Source organism: Rhinolophus hipposideros, assembly GCF_964194185.1.
Source record: "Rhinolophus hipposideros genome assembly, chromosome: 18".
Lineage (NCBI taxonomy): Eukaryota > Metazoa > Chordata > Mammalia > Chiroptera > Rhinolophidae > Rhinolophus > Rhinolophus hipposideros.
In genome coordinates, this window is record NC_138064.1 from 13,636,542 (window position 1) to 13,642,633 (window position 6,092).

The following is a 6,092-nucleotide window of genomic DNA, read 5'->3' on the forward strand; positions in this document are numbered from 1 at the left end:
ACTGGGAGGCACAGGTTTTGAGGGCTCGAGGGAAATCACTGTCATTGTTTATAGGCCAAGTGAAGTCTGAGACCTCTACATGATTATGTCCAGTGGGCAGACTGGACATATTTCAGTCTGGAATTCAGGGGACAGGTCAGAACTGAAGATACAGACATTTAGGAAGAGTTGGGGTATAGGTGGAATTGAAGCCGTACACTGGATGAGATCTCCTGGCAGGTGAGAATAGATAGAATGGGGAAGAGGTCAAGGGTTGACCTTGGGCACTGGGAAGATAAGAAGCTGAGAAAGGTAGAGGAGCCAGTAAGGGAGACAGAGACAGAAGGAGCTGCCAGAGAGGGGGGAGGAAAGCCAGGAGGACTACAAGCTGGAAACCAAGTCAAAGTGTCCCAACAAGGAGGGGGTGATCGTCCCTGTCCCTATTGCTGTAGGTCAAAACCGAGTCCCAGTCAGTCATAAACTGAGGCCCACAATAAATGGCTCCCCAAAGGCCGTGGCTGGGAAATAGCTGGGCTAGGACTGAAAGTCAAGTGATGAACTTGACTTTGGGTCCAGGAGAGTTCTTTGCCTTACCTGACCTTTGTGTGCCATTTTACGTTGTCACGTGCTTCTTGCATTGCATCGTAAATGTCTACATTAGTTCCTCTATGGAAATAGCAGTATCTCATTATTTTGTTCTTTCGTTTGTAAGAAAATTTTCTTCTCCCATATCTTTTATATAAATATGTAATGTATGTTCATTATAGAAAAAATAGAAAAACAGATAAGCAAAAGGAAAAATAGTTTAGATGAATAATAATTGCACCATGCAGAGAAATTGGTGTATGTCCTTCCAGACTTTTTTCCAGCCATCTAAGTGGACATACATATTCTTTCCAAAGATGATTCTGTAGTAAGTATGTTACATATTACTTTTTATAACCTTTTTTTAATCAATGATATGTCATGGGTGTCCATATTGGTGTGCATATTATGCAAATTGTTTATCTCTATCTTTTTTAAAAATAGTGCCTGGATATCTACAATATAGTTTGCCAAGTTCATGATTATAAGAAGTAATTTAGAGGGTAAGGGGGAAGGAGGTGGTAGATGAGGGTAAAGAGGATCAAATATATGATGATGGAAGGAGAACTGACTCTGGGTGGTGAACACACAATGGGATTTATAGATGATGTAATACAGAATTGTACACCTGAAATCTATGTAAATTTACTAACAATTGTCACCCCAATAAACTTTAATTAAGAAAAAAAGAAGTAATCCGGGTTAATTCTATGGGAATTAACCCCGAAATAGGAGAGTGATGTGATGATAATGGGAAAGTTTATATTCGTGGAGCTCTACCATGTCCTGGGTAGGCAGTTTGCCAAGCATTTTATTCACAATGTCATTTAATTCTCCACAGTCCTGTGAGGTACTGTTATGATCTCCATTTTTGTAGTTGAGGCCCCAAGATTTAGACACATGCTCATGGCTGGGATGCAGCACGGGTTGGAGCTGGGATGGATTTGGACCCAGTCAGCCCAGCTCCAGGGCACACAGCATTCTCCATTGTCCATTTCTTCTCTCTCACTGTGTGTTCACATTTGACCCCATACTGAGCTGTCTATGAGCTGCCTGCCCCCGCCCTAGCCCTACATTCATTTCTCGGGGGAGCTGGCCACGTAGGATGGTGGAAGGGAGCACGTGCCGGGAGCAGTATCACTGATACCTGCTTCCCACTCACAGTGGCACCACCACATACCCCCGTCACCAAGCCATATTTGATGAGATGCCATTTATTCATCTGCGATTCATGTACAAAATTAGGGCTTCATCCCTCCAGGTTCACTGGTTAAAACGAAAAAGCTCGACATCTAAAAGAGTCCCTAGTCATTTCCATCCCCTTTGGGCTTAAAAAAAGTAGCATTTCAACCCATTAGTTACAGATGTATTTGCTTTTTTATAGATTCTCAAATCGGTAAGCACTCTTTGAGTGACTTAAACTTTAAACTTGTCAGTACCTTTTGAGATTCCTTTTGCAAACCTTGTGCATCTTAGTTTTGTTAGATATTCTTGTGGTAGAATAAACATATATAACATGTAATATATGTAAATGTGTAGTGTATAGTATACAGCATACGATATAATTGTGTGTCTGTGATAGAGATGGGCTGAATATGTGGGATAGAGTAGTTAAAATGTTGACAGGCTGCAGTGCCAGATGTATCAGATTGTGTTCAAAATCACAGTTATGGTGTTATTTGCAAAATTCATGTGGCACAGTGACAGTGAAAAGGGAATTGCTGTATTCCCAGTGCCCCTGTTGTCACCTGTAAAGTTGGGGAAATTGATTGCTTACTCCATTAAGTCACTAAACATCGTGCTTCAAAGCAATAGTGAAAATGCAAAATACCACACAAAGCATTCGGGTGTTATTCTCTTTTTAGGTTCTCAGCTTATATCGTCTCTTAAGTAACTACTACCACCAGCTCACTGTTAGATTAAGTGACATTTATCTTTTTCTAAAAAAATGGTAAGTGCTGCTTAAGGGTTTGGTGCATTCCTTCCAGTTTTTAACCCAATGCAGAACCTCATGCTTCCACACGCATGCCCCAAAGCTGTTTCGCAGTGATCCTGGGATCAGGGTCCACAAACTTGGTCCAGCTAGTCTCCTGATTCTTCACTTCCAGGCAGACCTTTGCTTTTCAGAATATTGGCAGGGGATTTTAAAAGCAGTGCATATTGGCGATCACCTTGTGACGCTTTTCCATCCTCATGCTTCCTTGAGGGTTTGCATCTAAAGTGATCAGAGAATAAAGGCACTTCTGTGATGGATGAAGTTAAATAGAGCTCTTTCCTAGGAAACTACTTATGCTGCTAATACCGTGTTTCCCTGAAAATAAGACTAGGTCTTATATTAATTTTTGCTCCAAAAGATACATTAGGTCTTATGTTCAGGGAATGTCATCTTGAAAAGTCATCCTAGGGCTTATTTTCCGGTTAGGTCTTATTTTCAGGGAAACATGGTAGAACCTGACATGCCGTGTCTAAAATACAGAAAAAGTAAAGTAAACTTGTGGAGTCATCCTTAGCGTTCGGATGTTGTCTGAGACCCAACTTCCGTGCTTCTGAGAGTACCCATTCCCGTTGCTAAGCTGCGAACTTCCTCATTCAGTAAGAATCACATCTTGTTAGTTATGTGTACATACGTTCTACATGAATAGTCAGTAGTTTCAGAAAGAAAACATTTGTAGTGGTTGTGTGCTTTACAGAAATTTTAGGCAAGCCCAGAGATACTAATCTGAAACCCAGAGTTTGTGTCAGGATTGTGGCTCATAAAATAACGTTCTTCTATGCTTTTTTTTTTTATAAATCTTGGCTTACAGTTTATTTTGAACTTGACTGATGAACAAGTTTTACTCTCGTTGACTAATGCAGATCGGTTTCTCCACTCATCCTCTGTTGAGAACTTGCCCCTTGCTCTCTTTTAATAAGTGGGGAGTATGGAACATGCTGTCCATTTCTCTTCCTTCCAAATTTGGATTTCAGATTAATTAACAGAATAAGGCGAGCATCTTTCAAAATTTGATTTTACGTACGTGGATATATATATCATGAAGACTATTAAAAAGAACAGGATGTTTGGTATGCACATCCTGTGAGCACAGAAACTTCTCTTGGTGAGCACAGAAACTTCTCTTGGCTGTCCCCCATATTGAGGCCGGCCAGGGATAGCTCTGAGCACCAAAATCTTAGCGACTAAAAAACCAAGTCTCTTGGTAGGAGAGTGAAGACCCCCTTTTTGTTCATCAGTTTTGTTTTTGTCACTGGGTAACTTTTGAAAATATGTTCAAAACCTGTGCCATCTTGCACACTCCCTCTCCCTCAGTTTGGTGCGATGCCAAAGCTTGGAAGACTTAACCTTTCTCAATTGGAATTTATTAGCTGTAAAAAAATGCTTTCTAGTCTTGCTGGAAGTTGTGAATAGATGGTGAAAATTTCATAGATTTTTTTTTTTTTCTGGTTAGTCTGAATACAAGTTTTTCCTTTTTTTAAGTCCTAAATCCTTTCACATTGCTATTTCGGGCTGGGGGTGTGTTGGGTGACTATCGGATACAAGATAAGATATTGGACATTTGGACAAAATAAACTGTCCTCTTTGAAAAGAAGGGGAAAGTTTCAGTTCCATTAATGCAAATAATTCCCAGATTATTCTAAATCACGTTGGCTAAAATGTCAGCAGTAACTCAGTCAGGCGACAGTGAGGCTGACAGCCCTAAATCCTGGTCCTAGCTCAGCCCCCGTGACTTCTTCGGAAAAGTTAAAAGAGCTCATGGCTGCCTACCATGACAGAGAGAGACACAGAGAAAACATTTCGTTAAGGACAATAGTTAAGAACATTTAGCTTTGTTTCGTGAACAATGTCAAAAGAGGAATTTGGGCGTCATTAGTGGACTTTCTTTTACTGATCTTCCGGATGCACTGGGAATGACAAACACTGTCCTCAGAGTTTTCTGATAATTAGGTGAGGCACTGTGTGTGGTATGCTCCGCACAGAGCCGGAAACGTTAATGTACAGTGAGTGTAAGCTGTGGCTATTACCACTATTTTTAAATCATCTGTTACCATCAAATGATGACTTGTGAATCCCAGCATTCCCTATTCCCAGTGGGACACATGATGAGTCATCCCTGCATTCAAGGGAACTCGAATCTAGGTAGGACCTAGGTGTGCTTTCGGGAAAGGGGAACCTGAAATCCAAAGTGAGCACAGTTTCATTACAGAATGGAATTTGCATTCTATTGGAGCGGTTGTGATTAGTAGGATTGATTTGTTGATGTCGTTTGGTAGTTAGTTACCGAGCACCTTTTACGAGCCAGGCACTTGGCTGGGTGCTCAATATAAAAACACGAAGAAGACAAATACGGTCCCTGCACTCAGGGAGCTTGTATTTTCTTGGGCTGCAGACAAGTAAAGAAGCAGTCGCAATTGCTGAATAAATGCAAGATACAGCTTTCTCTTTGGTGCCTCCTGGGGGTATTTGCTCCAGACTTGGAAGGTCAGGGACAGCCTGGTGGAGAAAGGGACCTTTCAGCTGGGACCTGGAGGAAAACAACGGAATATTCCTGCAGAGGCGCGGGATGAGCCTTGGTCTGTGGCAGAGAGAGCGGGGAGCATTAGAGGAGCTTAAAGGACCCCATTATGGCTGGAGTGTAAGGTCAGGATGGGGGCTGGAGGAGGGCCAGAGTGTGCAAGCCTTGGCAGGGAGACAGGAAACAGCTGCAAGCAGGGGAGTGGCCTAGGTTGCTTTGCATCTAGAAAGATCAGTGTGGCCCACCCTGCGGAGGCTGGATTGGAGGAAGGCAAACTGCAGGCAGAGAGGCCAGTTAGAAGGGGGTCTGAGTAGTGAATGCAGGTGCAAGAGGTGAGAGGGCCTGGACCAGGGTGCTGGTGAATGATGAGCATGATAATAACCACGGAGATAATAATCACCATGATAATAATCACCTACCCACGGAGCACTTCCTGTGCCAGGCACTGCTCTGGCTACCTTATCAATAGTAACTCTTTTAACCTTCACATTACCTTTGGAGGTCTGCGCTATTAGTGTGTAAAATGTGTTATTCCATTGAACAGATGAGGAGCCCCAGGGCCAAGAACTTGCCCAGTTACATCATTGTAAATGGCAGGGGCAGGGTTTGAACCCAGGTGGACTGTCTTGACCATCATGCATAAGTGAGTGGATTCAAGACATATTTGGGAGGTAGAATAGATAGCACTGGATGATTTTGACTTGAGGGTTGGTGATGAGACAAAGCGATGCCTGGTTTCTGGCCTGGGTATCTAGGTCGATGGTGGTTACCTTGACTGAAACGGGGGATACCTAATGGCGAGTAGCCTTGCAATTGAAGATGATGAGAGACAGGTTCTGGACATGCTTGATTAGTGATGCTAATGAGGAGAATGGAAGGTAGGATGCAGATTTCAGCAGCATCATCCCATAGGGGCAGATAAGTTTGCCCACAGGGAGGACCCATAGTTACAGAAGAGCAGAGGGCCCAAGGGAGTAAAACCAACATCTGAAAAGCAGGAAGAGCATCCCAAAGGAG

The 6,092-nt window shown here is 42.7% G+C and overlaps 1 protein-coding gene across 1 annotated transcript in view; it reads left to right on the forward strand.

Annotated features, from left to right (window-relative positions):
* The window catches only part of JAZF1 (JAZF zinc finger 1), a 307,976-nt gene that overhangs the window by 72,405 nt on the left and 229,479 nt on the right, over positions 1-6,092 (forward strand). The gene's annotated exons all lie outside the window — the stretch shown is intronic.